General features: G+C 35.3%; 1 long non-coding RNA gene across 1 annotated transcript in view; it reads left to right on the top strand.

The window, feature by feature from the left end:
• Nucleotides 1-9,693, top strand: part of LOC129656191 (uncharacterized) — a 75,049-nt gene extending 65,356 nt beyond the window's left edge. The window contains exon 2 of the long non-coding RNA XR_008716259.1: nt 9,385-9,693. This is a non-coding gene — a long non-coding RNA (uncharacterized LOC129656191). The remainder of the gene's footprint in view (nt 1-9,384) is intronic.
• Nucleotides 9,694-23,767: the final 14,074 nt, after the last annotated feature.

The following is a 23,767-nucleotide window of genomic DNA, read 5'->3' as shown; positions in this document are numbered from 1 at the left end:
ACTGTGATGTTGGAGAAGACTCTTGAGAGTCCCTTGGACTGCAAGAAAATCCAACCAGTCCATTCTGAAGGAGACCAGCCCTGGGATTTCTTCGGAAGGAATGATGCTAAAGCTGAAGCTCCAGTACTTTGGCCACCTCATGCGAAGAGTTGACTCATTGGAAAAGACTCTGATGCTGGGAGGGATTAGGGGCAGGAGGAGAAGGGGACGACAGAGGATGAGATGGCTGGATGGCAGCACTGACTCAATGGACGTGAGTCTGAGTGAACTCTGGGAGTTGGTGATGGACAGGGAGGCCTGGCGTGCTGCGATTCATGGGGTCGCAGAGTCAGACACGACTGAGTGACTGAACTGAACTGAATATTCCATTGTGTATATGTACCACAATTCTTTATCCATTCATCTGTCGATGAACATCTAGGTTGCTTCCACGTTCTAGCTATTGTAAATAGTGCTGCAATGAAAAATGGGATACATGTGTCTTTTTCAATTTTGGTTTTCTCAGAGTATATGCCTAGGAGTGGGATGGCTGGGTCATATGGTGGTTTTATTCCTAGTTTTTTAAGGAATCTCCATACAATCTTCCATAGTGGCTGTATCAATTTACATTCCCACAAACAGTGCAGGAGTGTTCCATTTTCTCCATTCCCTCCCAGTATTTAATGTTTGTAGACTGTTTGATGATGGACATTCTGACTTTCTGATGGTGTGAGATGGTATCTCATTGTAATTTTGATTTGCATTTCTCTAATAATGAGCAACGTTGAGCATCTTTTCATGTGTTTCTTAGCCATCTGAATGTCTTGTTTGGAGAAATGTCTGTTTAAGTCTTTTCCCACTATTTGATTGCGTTGTTTGCTTTTCTGGCATTGAGTTGTATGAGCTGCTTGTATATTTTGGACATTAACCCTTTGTCAGTTGTTTCATTTGCTATTATTTTCTCCCATTCTGAGGGTTGTCTTTTCACCTTGCTTATAGTTTCCTTTGCTGTGCAAAAGCTTTTAAGTTTAATCAGGTCCCACTTGTTTACTTTTGTTTTTATTTCCATTACTCTAGGAGGTGGGTCATAGAGGATCTTGCTTTGATTATGTCATCGAGTGTTCTGCCTATGTTTTCCTCTAAGAGGTTTAGTTTCTGGTCTTACCTTTAGGTCTTTAATCCATTTGGAGTTTATCTTTGTGTATGGTGTTAGGAAGTGTTCTAATTTCATTCTTTTACATGTAGCTGTCCTGTTTTCCCAGCACCATTTGTTGAAAAGGCTGTCTTTGCCCCATTGTATATTTTTGCATCCTTTGTCAAAAATAAGATACCCATAGGTGCATGGATTTATTTCTGTGTTTTCTATCTAGTTCCATTGGTCTACATTTTTGTTTTGTGCCAATACCATACTGTCTTGCTGACTGTAACTTTGTAGTAAAATCTGAAGTCAGGAAAGCTGATTCATCTGGCTCCATTCATCTTTCTCAAGACTGCTTTGGCTATTCGGGGTCTTTTGTGTTTCCATATGAATTGTGAATTTTTTTATTCTACTTCTGTGAAAAATGCCATTGTTAATTTGATAAGGATCATATTGAATCTGTACATTGCATTTGGTAGTATAGTCATTTTCACAATATTGATTCTTCCTACCTGGGAACAAGGAAAATCTCTCCATCTGTTGATGGGTGTCTTTGATTTCTTTCATTAGTGTCTTATAATTTTCTGTGTAGAGTTCTTTTGTCTCCTCAGGTAAGTTTATTCTTAGATATTTAATTCTTTTTCTTGCAATGGTGAATGGGATTGATTCCTTAATTTCTCTTTCTGATTTTTCATTGTTAGTATATAAAAATTCAAGTAATTTCTGTGTATTGATTTTGTATCTTGCAACTTTGCTAACTTTACTAATTAGTTTCAGCAATTTTCTGATATTATCTTCAGGGTTTTCTATGTACAGTATCATGCCATATGCAGCAGTGAGAGCTTTACTTATTCTTTTCTGATCTGGATTCCTTTTATTTATTTTTATTCTCTGATTGTTGAAGCTAGGGCTTCCAGAACTATGATGAGTAATAATGGTGCAAGTGCACACTCTTGTCTTGTTCCTGATCTTAGGGGGAATGCTTTTCCCATTAAGTTTTTCACCATTGAGAATAATGTTTGCAATAGGATTATCATATGCAACCTTTACTGTGTTGAATTATGTACCTTCTATGCCCATTTTCTGAAGAGTTTTAATCAGGCTTCAGTAATACATGAACCATGAACTTCCAGATGTTCAAGCTGGTGTTAGAAAAGGCAGAGGAAACAAAGATCAAATTGCCAATACCCACTGGATCATCGATAAAGCAAGAGAGTCCCAGAAAAACATTTTTTTCTGCTTTATTGACTATGCCAAAGCCTTTAACTATGTGGATCACAATAAACTGTGGAAAATTCTGAGATGAGAATACCAGACCACCTGACCTGCCTCTTGAGAAACCTGTATGGAGGTCAGGAAGCAACCATTAGAACTGGACATGGAACAACAGACTGGTTACAAATAGGAAAAGGAGTACTTCAAGGCTGTATATTGTCACCCTGCTTACTTAATATATATGCAGAATACATCATGAGAAACGCTGGGCTGGAGGAAGCGCAAACTGGAATCAAGATTGCCAGGAGAAATATCAATAACCTCAGATATGCAGATGACACCATGCTTATGGCAGAAATGAAGAAATAAAGAGCCTTCTGATGAAAGTGAAATAAGAGAGTGAAAAATTCGGCGTAAGGCTCAACATTCAGAAAACTAAGATCATGACATCTGGCCCCATCACTTCATGGCAAATAGATGGGGACACAGTAGAAACAGTGACAGATTTTATTTGGGGGGGCTTCAAAATCACTGTATATGGTGATTGTAGCCATGAAATTAAAAGACTCTTACTCCTTGGAAGGAAAGTTCTGACCAACCTAGACAGCATATTAAAAAGCAGAGACATTACTTTGTCAACAAAGGTCCATCTAGTCATGGCTATGGTTTTTCCAGTAGTCATGTATGGATGTGAGAGTTTGACTATAAACAAAGCTGAGCACAGAAGAATTGATGCTTTTGAACTGTGGTGTTGGAGAAGACTCTTGAGAGTCCCTTGGACTGCAAGGAGATCCAACCAGTTCATCCTAAAGGAAATCAGTCCTGAGTGTTCATTGGAAGTACTGATGTTGAAGCTTAAACTCCAGTACTTTGGCCACCTGATGCGAAGAGCTGACTCATTTAAAAAGCCTCTAATGCTGGGAAAGATTGAAGGCAGGAGAAGAAGGGGAAGACAGAGGATGAGATAGTTGGATGGCATCACCGGCTCAATGGACATGAGTTTGGATAAATTCCAGGAGTTGGATGATGGACAGGGAGGCCTGGCATGCTGTGGTTCATGGGGTCGCAAAGAGCTGGACACGACTGAGCGACTAAATTGAATTGAATTGAATCATAAATGGGTGCTGAAGTTTGTCAGAAGCTTTTTCTGCATCTAATGGGATGATAGTATTGGTTTTATCATTCAATTTGTTAATATAATGTATCACATTGGTTGATTTTCCACATATTGAAGAATCCTTGCATCCCTGGAAGAAACCCAAGTTGATCACTGTGTATGAGCTTTTTGATGTTTGCTGAATACTGTTTGATAAAATTTTGTTGAGGAATTTTACATCTATGTTCATCAGTCGTTAGTTCAGTTCAGTTCAGTTCAGTCGCTCAGCCGTGTTCGACTCTTTGCGACCCCATGAATCGCAGCACGCCAGGCCTTCCTGTCCATCACCAACTCCCAGAGTTCACTCAGACTCACGTCCATCGAGTCAGTGCTGCCATCCAGCCATCTCATCCTCTGTCGTCCCCTTCTCCTGCCCCCAATCCTTCCCAGCATCAAAGTCTTTACCAATGAGTCAACTCTTCGCATGAGGTGGCCAAAGTACTGGAGTTTCAGCTTTAGCATCATTCCTTCCTCATACTGGCATGTAATTTTCTTTTTTGGTGTTGTCTTTCTCTGGTTTGGTATCAGGGTGATGGTGGCCTGGAAGCATGAGTTTGGAAGTGTTCCTTCCCCTGCAATTTTTTGAATGTGTTTTGGAGGGATATGCATTAACTCTTCTCTAAATGTTTGATAGAATTCTCCTGTGAAGCCGTCCTGTCCTGGGCTTTTGTTTTTGGAAGATTCTTGATCACAGCTTCAATTTCAGTGCCTGTAATTGGGTTGTTCATAATTTCTATTTGTTCCTGTTTCAGTCTTGAAGATTGAACTTTTCTAAGAATCTGACCATTTCTTCCAGGTTATCCATTTTATTGCCATATAGTTGTTCATAATAATCTCTTATAATCCTTTGTATTTCTGCATTGTCTGTTGTAACCTCTCCTTTTTTATTTCTAATTTTGTTGATTTGACTCTACTCTCCTTTTTTCTTGATGAGTCTAGTTAAAAGCTTGTCAGTTTTATCTTCTGAAAAAACCAACTTTTAGTTTTATTAATCTTTACTATTGTTTTTTTCATTTCTTTTTCATTTATTTCTGCACTGATCTTTATGATTTCTTTCCTTCTACTGATTTTGGATTTTTTTGTTGTTCTTCTTCTTCTTCTTTTTCCAGTTTTTTATGTGTAAAGTTAGGTTGTCTATTTGATGGTTTTCTTTTTTCTTAAGGTAGAATTGTATTGCTATAAACTTCCCTGTTAGAACTGCTTTTGCTCTATCCCATAGGTTTTGAGGTCTCGTGTTTTCATTGTCATTTGTTTCTAGAATTTTTTGATTTCTCTTTTGATTTATTCAGTAACCTGTTGGCTATTTAGAAATGTGTTGTTTAATCTCCATGTGTTTGTGTTTCTTACAGTTTTTTTTTTTCTTGTAATTGATATCTAGTTTTATAGCATTGTGGTTGGAATAGACGTTTGATATGATTTCAATTTTCCTAAATCGACTGATGTTTGATTTGTGACCCAAGATGTGGTCTATCCTGGAGAATGTTCCATGTGCTTTTGAGAAGGTGTATTCTTCTGCATTTGGATGGAATGTCCTGAAGATATCAATGAGATCCATCTCATCTAATGTATCATTTAAGACTTGTATTTCCTTATTAATTTTATCTTTTGATGATCTGCCCATTGGTGTGAATGAGGTGTTAAAGTCTCCTACTATTATTGTGTTACTGTCAATTTCTCCTCTTATGTCAGTGTTTGGCTTATATATTGAGGTGCTCCCATGTTGAGTACATAGATATTTACAATTGTTATGTCTTCCTCTTGAATTGATTCCTTGATCATTGTGTAGTGTCCTTCCTTATCTCTTGTAATCTTCTTTAAGGTCTATTTTGTCTGTTATGAAGCTTGCTACTCCAGCTTTCTTTGGCTTCCCATATGCATGGCATGTATTTTTCTACCCTCTCAATTTCAGTTTATATGTATCTTTAGGTCTGAAGTGGTTTCTTGTAGACAGCATATATATGGGTCTTGTTTTTGTATCCATTCAGCCAGTCTGTGTCTTTTGGTTGGGGCATTTAATTCATTTACATGTAAAGTAATTATTGATATATATGTTCCTATTGCCATTTTCCTAATTGTTTGGGGTTAATTTTGTAGATCTTTTTTCTTCTGTTGTATTTCTTGCCTATGTAAGTCCCTTCAACATTTGTTGTAAAGCTGATTTGGTGGTACTGAATTCTCTTAACTTTTGCTTGTTTGAAAAGCTTTTTATTTCTCCATCAGTTTTGAATGAGATCCTTGCTCGGTACAGTAATCTTGATTGTAGATTTGTCCCTTTCAATACTTTAAATATATCCTGCCATTCCTTTCTGGCCTGCAGAGTTTCTGCTGAAAGATCAGCTGTTAAGCGTATGGGCTTTCCCTTGTATGTTACTTGTTGCTTTTCCCTTGCTGCTTTTAATATTCTTTCTTTGTGTTTAGTCTTTGTTAGTTTGGTTAGCATGTGGCATGTTTCTCCTTGGGTTTATCCTGTATGGGACTCTTTGTACCTCTTGGACTTGATTGACTATTTCCTTTTCCATGTTGGGGAAATTTTCAACTATAATCTCTTCAAAAGTTTTCTCATACACTTTATTTTTCTCTTCTTCTTCTGGAACCCGTATAATTCGAATGTTGGTGTGTTTGATAGTGTCCCAGAGGTCTCTGAGACTATCCTCAGTTCTTGCCATTCTTTTTTCCTTTATTCTGCTCTTCAGAAGTTATTTGCACCATTTTATCTTCCAGCTCACTGATTCATTTTTCTGCTTCATATATTCTGCTATTGATTCCTTCCAGAGTATTATTAATTTCAGTAATTGTTTTGTTTGTTCTGTATGTTTATTCTTTAATTCTTCCAGGTCTTTGTTAGTTGTTTCTTGCATTTTCTCCATTTTGTTTTCCAGGTTTTTGATCTTTACTATCATTATTCTGAATTCTTTTTCAGGTAGTTTGCTTATTTCCTCTTTTTTTTTTTTTTTTTTAAATTTGGACTTCTGTGTTTCTAGTTTGTTCCTTCATTTGTGCAGTATTTCTCTGCCTTTTCATTATTCCTTTTTTTAAACTGATTGTGTTTGAGGTCTCCTTTTCCCAGTCTTCAAGTTTGAATTCTTTCTTCCTTTTGTTTTCTGCTCTCCTAATGTCAGTCCAGTGGTTTTTGTATGCTTTGATAGGGCGAGATTTGTGCTGAGTTTTTGTTTGTTTGTCTGTTTTTCCTCTGATGGGCAAGGCTGAGTGAGGTGGTAATCCTCACTCAATTTGCCAATGATTGGGTTTGTATTTTTGTTTTGTTTGTTGTTTAGATAAGACACCCTTCACAGGGTGCTACTAGTGGTTGGATGATACAGGATCTTGTATTCAAGTGGTTTCCTTAGTGTGAGTTCTCACTATTTGATACTTCCTAGGGTAGTTCTCTGGTAGTCTAGGTCTTGGAGTCAGTGCTCCCACTACAAATTCTCAGGGCCTGTTCTTGAGATTTGTGTGGTTCTGTATATTCTTTTCTTCTGGTCAGGTACTCCTGTCCACTCTCAGCTGGTGTTCTGCAAGCACTTCTGTGCCTGAAGGTGTATTCCTGATCTATCCATGGAGAGAGATGTAATCCATGTCCACCTACTCATCTGCCATCTTATTCTCCTGTTTTTGTTTTTTTTTTTTTCTTCTTTTTTTTTTCCTTTAAGCTTTCTAGTTTCACTGGCTCATTAGGTGGCCAGGCCCAGAGGCCTCTCAGCTTGTATTTCGGACCCAAGTCCTTACTTAAAGAAAAGCAGAATTTACCGGTAGAAAAGATCAGAGGAAGGAAATCCAAGCAGTTTTCAAGTCAAAGCAGGGGAGATGCTGAGTTTTTCAGGTAAGAGAGGGTTTACTAGCAAAGCAGCCCAGTGAGGATACAGGAGAGAAGTATCAAACCTGCCTTCGCAATGCAATGGGATTGCACATGGATGGACTTGGAGGGCATTATCAAAAGTGAAATAAGTCAGAAAGAGAAAGACAAATACTATATGGTATCACTTATATGTAGAATCATAAAAGTAAAACAAGATACTGAATATAACAACAAAAAAAAGCAGAGTCACAGATATAGAGAACAAACTAGTAGTTACCAGTGGGAGTAGAGGGAGTGATGGAGGAGAGGAGCAATGTATTGGTGGGAGTGTGGGAAGTATAGACTATTGGTTATACGAAAGGCTCAAGGATGCATGATATAACCTAATTGGGAATATATCCATTATTTTGTAATAACTGTAAATACAAACTCACCTTTAAAAACTGTATAAAAAGGAATTTTAAAATGTTTAAAAACATAAGATAGAGTAATATAGAAGAAAATATTCAAGAAGTTATTTTGAAGACAGTCAAAAGCACTTATGATTTGATTGGAATAAAGTCATGGAGGTTGAAAGAGTTAAAGTTTTGTCACTCTGGAGAATAGGAGACAGAGAAATGGGGAAGAGCACAATGTTTGGGAGACTTGAGGTGAAAAAAAAAAAGGTTACTTTATATTTGTATAAATCTGAGAAATTCTGAAATTTTCTTCAGTGGTGCTAGACTGGCACAACACTGTAACAAGAGTCCTGAGAAAATTTGTAATGAACCATTGGCCATGGCGAACCATGGTGAACTGAAGAGGGCAAGGAATAACATTTGTGGAAAGAAGTAAAAAAGTAGAGGGAAGAAGGGGCTGGAAATGTTTGATAAAAGCAATATATTGGTGAAAACAAGATGATATTTAAAAAAAAATAGGAGTTTCAAGTTATTATGTTAAAGGAAAAATAACTTCAGATAATTATAAGAAATATAAATGGATGAACTTACAGAAAGAAGTCAATCTCAGAAGATGAAGAGGCCAACAAACTGAAATGCCAAGTAATTGAATGGATACTGAAGATACCTGGAAATGGTGAGAATCAGGGATGAAATAGTAAGAAAACAACTGAGAGAAAGGAATCAAAAATGGCCTGAGGAAACAGTGGATATCAGCAATGCCAAGAGTTGGAGAATAATACAGGTGGTTGACAGAAATATAGATTTTACAGAGAGATGTAAACTGAACAAAAGCATTAGCATAAGCAAGGGGGATAATTAGTCTGCTCACCAATACTTTTAACTCATTAATCTATTTGTTTATTCATTCACTCTTCTCTTTATTCTTTCAACCATGTTTACATTTGTTCATTAAGCAACTTAATTCATGATTTACTATGTACCAAGTTCTGAAAAAATTCTTAAAGTTAAATACATACTTTCTGCTCTAGTTTTCCTAATCTAGTTGAGTAGAAAGATGTGTAAAAAGAGAATTACACATCAGCATAAGTTTTATAACAAAGATCTTTGCAAAATGCTCTCTGGAAATAAGAGAGAGATTATATGGTTATTAAAAGGACCCAATCATAAGCACTCCATGGAGACTCTGGAGGAGCTGTATTTTAACTGAATATTTACTTCTGAGAAATGTGAAGTAGAGAAGAATATAAGGACATGAGAAGGACATATGAACAATTCACTTAGAAAACACTCTCAGCAAATTTAGGAAATAGCAATGGCCATGAGGTAGTCTCTTGAATAAGTAGACCTTGATTTCTGTAGAATACCATTAATAGCAATTACCGAAGCATAATGAAGTAATACCTCTTGCCAAGTGCACTGAATTTAGCCTCTGTATCCATGATCATGTGGAGTCCAGTGATCTGCAGATTACTTACCTGAAAAATTTTAATTTAACTTTCTTTGTACTCAAGTGTCTAATTTATCTTTGAAGCAAGATGGATATTAACACTTTCTGATCTAATCATCCTTGTGCTTAATGTTGTCTCTCCTAAAGTTCTAATTAAATCCATTCTTCTTCTCCCACTGTTAAAACATCCCAAAGAGCATTGATTTAATGAATTATTTGTATACTGATGCTGTGTTGAATCTTTTCTTTTAGGTGTATATGAGAAGATTTTAAACATTCTGTAAAATATTTTCATTCATCCACAAGGAAAAATGTACTGGGCCCTTTGTTACTTGACAGAACTAGTTGTTCTAAGTCTAATATGACAGTGAAAATAAGATGCATATTTTCCACTGTTTTTTTTTTCAGGTCTAGGATTAGCAATTTTAATTTTAACTGTTACATTCACAGGCCTTCAACTGGCAGAAGACAAGCTGCAGAATAGGTGACAGTAGTTGGTACATCTTTGAAGATATATTTTAAAGACATTTAACAACTGAATAAAATATGATTATAAATAAAGAGACTGTATTATTGTAGTTATTTTTTCTGAATTAAAGATTGGTTTTCCTCTTCATAAATTTCTGAAGTAAAATAATAGTAAAAGTAAATAAAATTTTTATTGTCCTCACACTTTTCATTTGTTAGATCTGTGATATAACTAACCCAGACAAAACCACTGTCCTTTCAAGGCATCAGTTCAGTTCAGTCGCTCAGTCGTGTCCGACTCTTTGCGACCCCATGAATTGCAACATGCCAGGCCTCCCTGTCCATCACCAACTCCCAGAGTTCACTCAAACTCACGTCCATTGAGTCAGTGATGCCATCCCGCCATCTCATCCTCTGTCGTCCCCTTCTCCTCCTGCCCCCAATCCCTCCAAGCATCAGGGTCTTTTCCAAGAGTCAACTCTTCACATGAGGTGGGCAAAGTACTGGAGTTTCAGCTTCAGCATCATTCCTTCCAAAGAACACCCAGGGCTGATCTCCTTTAGGATGGACTGGTTGGATCTCCTTGCAGTCCAAGGACTCTCAAGAGTCTTCTCCAACACCACAGTTCAAAAGCATCAATTCTTTGGTGCTCAGCTGTCTTCACAGTCCAACTCTCACATCCATACATGACTACTGGAAAAACCATAGCCTTGACTAGACAGACCTTTGTTGACAAAGTAATATCTGCTTTTTAATATGCAATCTAGGTTGGTCATAACTTACCTTCCAAGGAGTAAGCATCTTTGAATTTCATGGCTGCAGTCACCATCTGCAGTGATTTTGGAGCCCCCAAAAATGAATTCTGACACTGTTTCCACTGTTTCCCCATCTATTTCCCATGAAGTGATGGGACCAGATGCATACATTAACATTATTCACTCAATTATATATTTAAGAAATATTTCTAGGTACTGAAAATTGTGGTCATAGTTAGATAAGACTGATTGGATAAGAAATATTTATTATATCTTTAATTATATCATCTATAATCTCTGATTAATATTAATATGGAGAAATTCTGATATCTAAGAATTGATGTATAAGAAAAAAACATTTATCTGTTCTTTTTTTAATCTCCACTTATTTATTTTAATCTAAAACTATTCATAAAGTATAATTCTGAAGCAGGAAGTCCAATTTTCAGAAACCAAACCGCAGTAGCTATAGTCTGCTTCATCTTTTTATCAAAGCAACTATTCCAAGATTCCCTCTGAGTCACATATAACCAATCCCTATATGCTCCATTGCCATCCTGCTCCTCAAGTTTGACATGAAGTATGTTTCAACCTCAGTGCCATAGCTTAAGTTTTCCTTTCTTCCTACAATATACAAAATTCTCTTCTCTTACTCTCATCATATATCCTTCTCCATCTGGAATATACATAATTATTCTTCCCATGGCTTAGTTATTTTATAACCAGAAGTTTGCACCCTTTGACCTCCTATTTGCTCATTTTATCCATCTCCAAGCCCCTTTCCTTCTGGCAATCATCAATCTGTTCTCTTTATTCATACTTCTTTTGTTTTCTGGATTCTATATGTAAGTGAAATCATACAGTCTTCAACTCTCTGATTTATTTCACTTAGCATAATGCCATCAGGTCCTTCCATATTGCCACAAATGATTGTTTTTTAAGGCTTAATGATAATCCATTGTGTATGTATAAAGAAGCAATGGAAAATTATTTAAAATCTACTCTAGAAGGAACATTATTGAGATAAATTTTAAAAACAGATTGAAAGACAAAAAGTTTAAAAATAAAATAAAAGAAAAAAAAAGTTATGAGAGTCTACTATATAATAAATGGTCATTCAAAAAAGCAAGTCACTATTTTTACAATTATATGTGAAATTGAGCTTCCTTGATAACAGATCATGTAGCATCGTAGTTTCATATATTTAAGAGCATTTTGTCAATAAATTGATGTCCATAGTATTTCCATCACAAAGTATCAATGAATAAAAATGGCTGACCTATTGAAAAATAGTCTATAAAACATTGGATTTTTAAGTTTTAAGTAGATATGGAGAATATAAGAATGGTGATTAATTAGCAATTTTTTAATTTGCAAAATTAATAAGGTAAACAAGATAAGGATGAGATGCTTCCATGGGTTTCACTGCAGACTATCCGTATAAGACATTTAGAATATAATTAGTGTCAGAGCTGCCATATCAATGAGAGGCCTATAATTAACTAGAAACAAAGATGAGTTAGTTGAATGAAATATATGATTTTACAGAAAAATTTTAACCTGTGAGGTGTAATCTTTTGCCTTTATAAAATATTAGAACACAGTCATTAATAAACTTGTTAGCTAAAATAATATATAAAAATGTTAAAGCTAAAGAGTATCTTAAGTTTGATTAATGTTGATAATTAAAATCTTGAAGACTGACCTTGCCTACATTGGATATTGCCATATTTTCCATTTTACCAGTGTTGTGACTCCTTTCATGGAATTTAATTTGCATTTCCTAATGAACTTTTTATACTATTGGTCATTTGGATACACCCTGCTATGAAATATCTGTTCAAGTCTTTAGCCCTTTTTGCTTTAGGAGTCCTAAACATACTTTGTAGGTGGAGCTATCACACTGCCTTCTCCCACTCTGTGGACTTCTGTACTCCTGTAATTCTATAATCTGGTAAAAAGAAGTCCCTAAACACTTTTTTTTTTTTTTTTTTACTGTGCCTTTGGCTTGTGGGTCTTAGTTCCCCAATAAGGGATTAAACTTGGGCCCTCAGGGCAGGGAGACCACCGGGTTCTAACCACTGCATCAGTGATGATTTCCTAAGTCCTTAATCTTTATATTATTCAACTAATCCCTTTTTTTTTTTTTTTTTTTTTTGTCATTTCGAGTCAGTTCAGTCACTGTCATGTCCGACTCTTTGTGACCCCAAGAACTGCAGCACGCCAGGCTTCCCTGACCATCACCAACTCCCGGAGCCTACTCAAACATGTCCATCACATTGATGATGCCATCCAACCATCTCATCCTCTGTTGTCCCCTTCTCCTCCAGCCTTCAATCTTTCCCAGCATCAGTGTCTTTCCCAGTGAGCTAGTTCTTTGTATCAGGTGGCCAAAGGACGGGAGCTTCAGCTCCATTCCTTACAATGAATATTCAGGACTGATTTCCTTCAGGATGCACTGGATGGATCTCCTGGCAGTCCAAAGGACTCTCAAGAGTCTTCTCCAACACCACAGTTCAAAAGCATTAATCTTTCAGCACTCAGCTTTCTTTATAGTCCAACTCTCACATCCACACATGACTACTGGAAAAAGCATAACTTTGAGTAGATGGACCTTTGTTGGTAAAGTAATGTCTCTGCTTTTTAATATGCTGTCTAGGTGGTCATAGCTTTTCTTCCAAGGAGCAAGTGTCTTTTAATTTCATGGCTGCAGTCACCATCTGCAGTGATTTTGGAGCCCCCCCAAAATAAAGTCTGTCACTATTTCCATTGTTTCCCCATCTATTTGCCATGAAGTGATGGGACCAGATGCCATGATCTTAGTTTCCTGATTGTTGAGCATTAAGCCAACTTTTTAACTCTCCTTTTTTTTTTTCCATATATATCACCTCAGAAATTTCTCTTAAGCTCTCTCTATCCGGTTTTTAGTGACCACTGATCTGAATTCTGTTACCATAGTTTTTCCTTTTTCAGAGTGTCGTATAAATTGAAATGTGCATTTTCTAGCTCTTTCTTTCCTAATTTTTACCTTTTCCTTTTCTACTCTTTTCCATACAATTCTTTAATTAAATAAACTCTATATTTTTTCTGGCTTTTCATGCTAATATAAAATTGCTGACCTTTAACACAAATGAACATTTTGAACCAATTCACTTAAACATTATAGTAGTATAAAACACCATATATTATGCAAATACATACTCTTGAAAAGAAAATTTACATATACAGTTTTATCTACTAGAAAGACATATAAAATATTTTATTACATAGAATAGGATAAATCAACTAAAAGCCATAAGTGATCAGTTAAAACTGGCCCTAATCAGTGAGGGAGGAATCAACTAGAATAGCTTGCTAGTGCATATGAGGAGATTATTGGTTCTACCCTATGTTTGTGCCCATTCCTATCTAAATCATTTATTAATGTTAATTTTAAAATCAAAATCAGGAAAGACCTTTGATCAAAACATTCAGTTCAGTTCAGTTGCTCAGTTGTGTCCGACTCTTTGCCACCCCATGAATCACATCACGCCAGGCCTCCCTGTCCATCACCAACTCCCGGAGTTCACTCAGATTCACATCCATCGAGTCAGTGCTGCCATCCAGCCATCTCATCCTCTGTCGTCCCCTTCTCCTCCTGCCCCCAATCCCTCCCAGCATCAGAGTCTTTTCCAATGAGTCAACTGTTCACCTGAGTTGGCCAAAGTACTGGAGTTTCAGCTTTAGCACCATTCCTTCCAAAGAAACCCCAGGGCTGATCTCCTTCAGAATGGACTGGTTGGATCTCCTTGCAGTCCAAGGGACTCTCAAGAGTCTTCTCCAACACCACAGTTCAAAAGCATTAATTCTTCGGCACTCAGCCTTCTTCACAGTCCAACTCTCACATCCATACATGACCACTGGAAAAACCATAGCCTTGACTAGATGGACTTTTGTTGGCAAAGTAATGTCACTGCTTTTCAATATGCTATCTAGGTTGGTCATAACTTTCCTTCCAAGGAGTAAGCATCTTTTAATTTCACGGCTGCAGTCACTATTAACATTGTATAATTTGGAAGTCTAAATATTCTACTGGTCAGCCACTGCATTTGGTAACCTTAGTATTTAATAAGAACAATGACTAAAGATATTTACTTCAGGTATATCTATAAAAAAGGGACTAAGAGGAAGAGGTCAGAAAAATACTATGGTCACTAACCTATGAAGATTTATTTATTTATTTAATTTAATTTTATTTTTAAACTTTACATAATTGTATTAGTTTTGCCAAAGATCAAAATGAATCTGCCACAGGTATACATGTGTTCCCCATCCTGAACCCTATGAAGATTTTATATAAAAATTTTCAGCTTTAAAATGATGCAAAAGCGATATGGATTCAGTAGAAACCCTACTTCGAATTTTGATTCCTGCCCACCCCCGTCCTCTGCCCAGGGTAGTGATATGTTATGTCATGATGCTAGGCAGCAGTAGGGAGCCACATCTGTAGGTCAGTCATGGAATCTCCAGGGTAACACGCTCATTCTGTATCCATAAAGCCATTATATTTCACTTTCAGAGTAGTATTCACTAAACGCATTAGATAGTCAACACTTTATTATAAGATGTCACATTTGATGATTTTCTCAACTGTAGGCTAATGTCATTGTCCTGAACATGTAAGATGGACCAAGTGGTTATGATGTTTGGTAGGTTAGGTGTATAAAAGGCATTTTCTTCTTAAGATGTTTAAGTAACTTATGTTAAGTTACTTAAGAAAAGTTCAAGAAACTTCTTGTAAGTTTTTACTTTAAACTTACAACCAGTTTATTGAAATATTATCCCAATATATTTTGAAGAATATCTGTAATCTGTGAGTTTGTTGTTATTCATCTGAAGTCTGAAGGAAGTTCCTCAAAAAGGAGATCCTAAAGCTGCACCTTTAGGCTCAAGGCTGTATATTGTCACCCTGCTTATTTAACTTATATGCAGAATACATCATGCAAAATGCTGGGCTGGATGAAGCACAAACGGAAATCAAGATCACTGGGAGAAATATCAATAACCTCAGATATGCAGATGACACCACTCTTAGGGCAAAAAACAAAGAACTAAAGAGCTTCTTGATGAAAGTGAAAGAGAGAGTGAAGGAGTTTGCTTAAGGAATTTGCTCCTTGATTAAGGAGTTTGCTTAAATTCAACATTCGGAAAACAGATTATGGCATCTGGTCCCATCACTTCATGGCAAATAGATGGGGAAACAATGGAAATAGTGACATACTTTATTTTGGGGGGCTCCAAAATCACTGCAGGTGATCACTACAACCATGAAATTAAAAGACACTTGCTCCTTGGAAGAAAAGCTATGACCAACCTAGACAGCATATTAAAAAGCAGAGACATGACTTTGCCAACAAAGGTCCATCTAATCAAAGCTATGGTTTTTCCAGTAGTCATGTATGGATGTGAGAGTTGGACTATAAAGAAAGCTGAGCACCAAAGAATTGATGCTTTTGAACTGTAGTGTTGGAGAAGACTCTTGCGAGACCCTTGAACTGCAAGGAGATCCAACCAGTCTATCCTGAAGGAAATCAGTCCTGAATATTCATTGGAAGGACTGATGCTGAAGCTGAAGTTCCTATCCTTTGGCTACCTGATGTGAAGAACTGACTCATTAAAAAACACCCTGGTACTGGGGACGATTGAAGGAGGGAGGAGAAGGGAATGACAGAGGATTAGATGGTTGGATGAGATCACCAACTCAATGGACATGAGTTTGGGAGTTGGGGATGGGCAGGGAAGCCTATCATGCTGCAGTCCATAGTGTCACAAAGAGTTGGACATGACTGAGTGACTGAACTGAACTGAAAGCTGCACCTGACAGATACATCATTTAGCTGCTAAACATCATTATTTGCAGATTCCATATTTGCAACTTCACCTACACACTCATTTATTTGCAACCCCAAAAACAATACTTGAGGTTTTTTTCCCCAATTGTTTGAAGATGCAAAGCAGTAAAAAAAAAAGAAATCAGTATTGCCCAATATGCTTGTTTCCAGCTCAGGTTGAAAAAACAACTGCTCTGTTTTCTGTTTTCCCCTCTCATACTGTATTCAAGTATCCTGCCAATCTTTTTTTTTTTCAATTTCTGTGCTTTTGTGACTTTGCTGTTTAAAATGGCCCTCATGCTGAAATGCTGTCTAGTGTTCCAAAGTACAGAAAGACTGTGATGGACTTTATGGAGAAAACATCGGTGTTAAACTAACTTTGTTCAGGCATGAGTTATAGGGTGATTGGTCATGAATTCAAACTTAATGAATCAACAGTATGTAGTATTTAAGATATCTTAAGGTATGAGCTCACAAAATTGATGAAAATGCTGTAATGGAACTCATAGGAGCCTAATCCTGTTTTTCTCCTCTGGGTAACAATTCATACTTGCTCATTCAGCATTCCTGACAACCTACTAGAATAGAACTCTTCTGAATAATAAAAATCAACTGTACTTATAAAGAGATTTTTTAAAAGAAGCAAGTGCTTAAAATTTTTTATTAAAAAAAATAGATAAACATTATTTTCAGGGAGATATCAACTAAACACTAGTAAATACTATATTTAATTTCATATTATCCCCTATATCATAATATATTCAGTGCTATGGAACTGCTATGTAAAAGTAAAAAACTTGAAACTTCAGAATAATTTGAATGTTACTTTGGAGCTGGTATTTATTGATCAGCTTATTACAGAAAAATTATGTAACTGTAACTTCTAGGCATTTAGAATGATAAAATTTGAGCAACTATTATGTATGTAGCTTTGACAATTTATAAGTAACAAAGTATTTGCTTAATGTCAGTACTAAAAACAATTCCAATATCTAAGAATGCTGCCATTTATCTCTTTTAATATTTATTCACAGTGGGGTGATTACTTGATTCATTCCACTATATTTCAAGTATATACCAATAATTTCAAGAATCAACAAAATGTCTGTGCTTCTTCTGTATGAACATTTTAGTAAATATTGTCTAAGTTCTTGTTTCACTCCTAATTTTATATGTCAAAACATGTTTGCTTTAACTCTGAAAGATTGTCAGAAGGTTTTACATATATTTACTCTTTCAAGCTATTGTTAAGTTTTCTCTTACTCTCTGTTAAGTTTCCTCTTGCTTCAGGAATAGGCACACAGACATGGAGAATGGATATGTGGACATGCCACAGGATAGGGGTGGCCAGAGAGGAGAGTGGGATAAATTGGGAGATTAGAAATTGACATATATACACTACCATGTACAAAACAGATAGCTAGTGGGTACCTACTATACAGCACAGGGAACTCAGCTCAGTACTCTGTGATGACCTAGATGGGTGGGATGTGAAGTTGGGAGGGAGATTTAAGAAGGGGATATATATGTACAAATAGCTGATTCACTTCATTGAACAGTAGAAACTAACCCAATATTGTAACACAATTAACTCCAATAAAAATTAAGTTTTTGACTTTTTAGTGGTATCTTGGTTGAATTGCTAAGATACACATTTGTGCCATTAAGGCAACTTATAAGTTTTAAAAATGTTTAAATTTTCAAAATGTTTTTTTACTGGAAGCAGTTAGATTACAGAGCTTAAAATAATTTATTTTGTTTATCACATCAGAATGGATGTTGAGTTTGAATCTTTATGACTTTGTATTCCTTAGAACACAAGGTTACAGTGTATTCTTATAAATAAATGTGAATAATGAAAAAGTACAACATTCTTGTTTAGACTAATGTCAATAATACAAAAATGAATTCTTCAAGGTATATTAAAATATCTTTATTACAATCTGTAATATGGTGGTAGACTCTGAAATATTGAAATGTCAATGTTAGGGGAAAACCAGCATGTCATCCTTGTATTGGATAATTTATGTCTATTCTAAAAACATACAAGATAAAGATATGTTCAACCAAATTAATTTAGTTTCCTAAATGGTCATACATTTGTTCATTTAAATATTATTTCAATTATTGTTCATAACTCTATGCTTTAACCCTGTGTCCTGAAACTAAGAGACATTCTTGTGGTGACAGGATCTTTTTGTCTTAGAGTCATCGATTCAAAAATCCATATCTACTACTTATTTGCTATTTGCCATTTAGCAAGTTATTTATATAATTAAAATGATTATCTTCCTTATCTCATTTTGTCTTGATTATTTGTTCACTTGTCTGCCCTAGATTGTGAGTTATGTTTGGGTAAATGTTTAGTTATTTTCGTCTGTATGGCACAAAGTTGTTAATATGCTTAGTGAATAAAAATGAAATATAATGAACAGCTAGTGGAAAGGGAATGAGTAAAAGAAGAAAGACATTTTCTTTTTGTATAAAAAATTCTATTACAAATTATGTTGTCCAAATAGAATAAATATCTTGAATATAGTAAATAGTCTTCCAAAAACACTTTTATGTATATATCTTTCTTAGAAATAACTTTTATGTAAAGTTTAAGTATGTTATTTAAGAAACTATATACTCCTGGGTATTTTATCACACATCAAATTATTAGATACTAATAATAAGAAGCATTAGTCAAATAATTCAACTTTCATGTTAAAACTTTACATTCATTGCAAAAATTATGAGAAGTAGTTTTTAAGGAAGCATCTATTTCACAGTTTTTTTAATTGAATTTCAAGTAAAACATAAATGTGATTTTCTTAACGTTTTTATGTAACACAATTAGTGATATATGCTTTTAATTGTCAGGTATGTCTTGTGTTTATTTTTATTGCAATATTTTGGTTCATTGTAATGTGTTGGGCTACTTTTTAAAAATTTCAGAGAAAGAATATCATTAGATTTTCTATATAGACAGACTCTGTGATTAAAGTTTGTCAGATAAAATAATGATTGATGTTGTAGTATGAATTTTTAATTAAGCTATTTTCTGTGGCTAATGCTTTAAAAGGAAGTTGAACTATAGCCTGAGTTGTACATCAAAAGTCACCATCTTCTGGGTTTTAAATAGTTTCAAGGGGTCATTTTGGATATGCTATGCTAATCTGTTTGTTCGACCTCTTATTTCTCTTAGCTCTTGTTCATCATGAATTTCAGTGAATACAAAAAGACTTCTTGACCTATCTGAGCTCCACATCTATGCAATGTGTTTATCACTTAAACTGTCTGTGAAGATCTCACACTTTCAATCAGTACAGCAGATTCACCTCCTATTCAGAACTTCTCTAGAAAATGCCTCACATAGAGAAATAATTCAGCTAATCCTTATCACTTTTTTGATAGTTTTATTAAAATAATTAAAGATCATATCATTGGAGGAAGAGGAGTGGTGGATAGGATAAAGTTAACAGACCAAGCTTCTAAAACTTACCCTTCCTCACTCAAGTCACTAAAAATGATAGAGAAATTTAGTGTATCCAGTGTATACACATGCAGATACATATACATACAAAAGCACACACACATACATTTTCTTGTCATCTTAGGATATGGACTGGAATATCAGACCCAAGGGGAATAAATGATAAATACATCATTCTAAAGTAAAGTGACTAGTTGGATCCTCCGGCAATCCTTTTTGATATCCCACCTGCTGCCTATACAATAGGGAACTTGTGCTATGGGACCAACATGATGTGGTGACAATGTGACAGAGCTAATACTAATTTTCTTTCCCTCCATTTGGACTTGCCTGTTCTGGATATTTCATGTGAAAAAAATCACTCAAGTTGTACTTGAGTTGAAGTTGTACCATATATTCCTTTTTGTGGATGAGTTCACTGTATGTATATATTAATAACAACTTTTTGTGTGGCTTTCACCTGTGTCTGCTATGAGAAGCCTGGCAGGCTACAGTCTTTGGGTTGTAGAGTCATACATGACTGAGCTATTGAGGAGGCATGCACATTTTATGAAGAATACTACTGTAAACATCCTTACAAAATTTTCTATGTAGACATATGTTTTTATGTCTCTTTGATATGTACCTAGGAACGAAATTGCTGGGTAGTATGCTAATTCTATGTCTAACTATTTAAGGAAACAATAAACTGATCTCCTCAGAGCCCATACATTTTACATTCCACTAACAATGTATGAGGATTTCTATTTATCCACAGCCTTATTAACACATTTTTTACATTAAGAAAATTATTGTACCATTCCTTGTAGGTAAAAGGTAATATCTCATTATGGTTTTAATTTGCATTTTGCTAATGCCTAGTGCTGTGGACATATTGTCATGTGCTTATTAACCATTCATATATCTTTGGAGAAATGTCTACTCAAGTCCTGTGCCCACTTTTTAATCAGGTTGTTTGTTTTTGTTGCTGCTGTTAAGTCCTAGAAGGACTTTATCAAATATATTATTTACAGGTGTTTTCTTCCATTCTATGGGTTTCATTCTCAGTATATTGATAGTGCTCTTTGAATATACAAAAGTTTATAAATTTGATGAAATCCAACTTATCTATTCTTTATTCCCTGTGCTTTGGGAATTATATGCAAGGAATCATAGCCAAAGTCAATGTAATGAAGTTTATCCCTATGCTTTTTTTTCTAAGAATTTAATACATCTAGCACTTGAATTTAGGTCTTTGATTCATTTTGAGTTAATTTTGTTTACAATGCAGTGTCAAGATTCAAATTGATAGATGTATATCTCTCTCTCTGAAAGTTCTGAAAGTGTACATATATATATAATATGTGTGTATATGTATACATATGTATATAAACATAATACATTGCTATATATATGTATGTGTTTTATATATAAGTATATAAATAAAACAATATTATGTATTTATTTAGTCATCCAATTTTCTTAACATCATTTTTTTAGAAAATTTTCTTTTCCTTATTGAGTTTTCTTAATACCCTTGTCAAAATCATTTGGTTATATATATGTAATGGTTTCATTCTGGTTCTTTACTTTATTCCATTGGTCTACATGTATTCAGTTCAATTCAGTCACTCAGTCATGTCTGACTGTTTGCAACCCCATGAAACACAGCACGCTAGGCCTCCCTGTCCATTACCAACTGCCGGAGCCTACCCAAACCCATGCCCATTGATTTGGTGATGCCATCCAACCATCTCATCCTCTGTCATCCCCTTCTCCTCCTGAACTCAATCTTTCCCAGTATCAGGGTCTTTTCAAATGAGTCAGTTCTTCACATAAGGTGGCCAAAGTATTGGATTTTCAGCTTCAACATCACTCCTTCCAATGAACACCCAGGACTGATCTCCTATAGAATGGACTGGTTGGATCTCCTTGCAGTCCAAGGGACTCTCAAGAGCCTTTTGCAACACCATAGTTCAAAAACATCAATTCTTCAGCTGCTCAGCTTTCTTTATAGTCCAACTCTCACATCCATACATGACTACTGGAAAAACCATAGCCTTAACTAGATGGACCTTTGTTGACCACATCCATACATGACTACTGGAAAAACCATAGCCTTAACTAGATGGACCTAAGGTAATGTCTCTGCTTTTTAATATGTCATCTAAGTTGTTCATAACTTTCCTTCCAAGGGGTAAGCGTCTTTCAATTTCATGGCTGCAATCACCATCTGCAGTGAGTTTGGAGCCTCAAAAAACAAAGTCAGCTACTGTTTCCACTATTTCCCCATCTATTTGCCATGAAGTGATGGGACTGGATGCCATGATCTTAGTTTTCTGAATGTTGAGCCTTAAGCCGAATTTTTCACTCTCTTCTTTCACTTTCACCAGAAGGCTCTTTAGTTCTTCATTTCTACCATAAGGGTGGTGTCATCTGTATATCTGAGGCTATTGATATTTCTCCTGGCAATCTTGATTCCAGCTTGTGCTTCCTACAGCCCAGCATTTCTCATGATGTACTCTGTATATAAGTTAAATAAGCAGGGTGGCAACATGCAGCCTTAAAGTACTCCTTTTTCTATTTGTAACCAGTCTATTGTTCCATGTCCAGTTCTAACTGTTGCTTCCTGACCTGCATACAGGTTTCTCAAGAGGCAGGTCAGGTGTTATGGTTTTCCCATCTCCTTCTGAATTTTCCACAGCTTATTTTGATCCACACAGTTAAAGGTTTTGGTATAGGCAGTAAAGCATCTTTATGCATTTACCATAGTGTTTTAATTACTGTGGCTATGTAGCAAGTTTCAAAATTAGTGTTAGATCTCCAAATTTGTTCTTCATTTTCAAGTAGTTTTATCTTCTTGGGATTTGTTGAGGTTTCAAATTAATTTTAAGGTATACATTTTTAATTATACAAAAGACATCATGGGGATTTTGATAAATATTATACTGTTTGGTCAGTGTTGATATCTCAACAGTATTAAGTTTTCCAATTCATGAACTTGAGATATCTTTCCATTTATTGATGTATTCTTTAGTTTCCTTCACTCATACATTTAGTTTAGTTTTTAGTATACAAATCTTTTCCTCTTTGTTTACATTTATCCTAAATCTTTTATTATGATTAAAATACTATTGTAAATGGGAAAGTTTTATTAATTTCATTTTCAGATTGTTTATTGTTAGTGTATATAAACACAACTGATTTTGGCATACTGATTTGATATTTTTCAACTTTGCTGAATTCACGTATTTTTTTTTTTAAATACAGAAGCTGTAAGGTTTTCTATACAGAAAAACATGTTTCCTGTGAACAGTTAATTTTATTTCTTTCCAATTTGTATGATTATATTTCTTTTTCTTGCCTTTAATTGTTCTGGCTAGGACTTTGAGTTAAGTAGAAGTGATGAATGCAAGAATCTTTGTCTTGTTCCTGATCTTACAGAAAAAATTTTCCAGTCTTTCACCATTGAGTATAATGTTGCCTATGGGTTTTTCATACATGGCCACAAATAAGTCAAGGTAGTTTCATTCTATTCCTAGTTTTCTGAGTTATTTAATCATCAGAGAGAGTTTAATTTTGTCAAATGCTTTTCCCACATCAGTTAAGATAATAGTGAGTTTTTCCTCCTTCATTCTTTAAAGTGGTATATTCCACTGATTTTCCTTTATATATTGAACCATTCTATCATTTCAGGAGTAAATTCCATTTGATTATGGGGTATAATTATATACAATTTATCTTGCTATTTTTAAGGCTTTTTTGTTTTGACTTTTGAAAGTTTACTCAAATTACTTAGATTTTTCATACATCTAAATCCACATCTTTCCTCAAATTTGGGAATCTTACAGCCTCTATTTCTTCAAATAAGCTCTTAGGCTTTTTATATCTCTTTTGTGTATCTGAAAGTGAAAATGAAAGTCGCTCAGTTGTGTCCAGAAACCATAACTGAAAGAGATACGTGTACCCCAATGTTCACTGAAGCACTGTTTACAATAGCTAAGACATGGAAGCAACCTAGATATCCATTGGCATACAAATGGATAAGGATGTTGTGGTACATATACACAATGGAATATTACTCA

This window comes from Bubalus kerabau, chromosome 6 (genome assembly GCF_029407905.1).
Source record: "Bubalus kerabau isolate K-KA32 ecotype Philippines breed swamp buffalo chromosome 6, PCC_UOA_SB_1v2, whole genome shotgun sequence".
NCBI classification, from domain to species: domain Eukaryota; kingdom Metazoa; phylum Chordata; class Mammalia; order Artiodactyla; family Bovidae; genus Bubalus; species Bubalus kerabau.
This window is presented reverse-complemented; position numbering and strand designations above follow the sequence as displayed.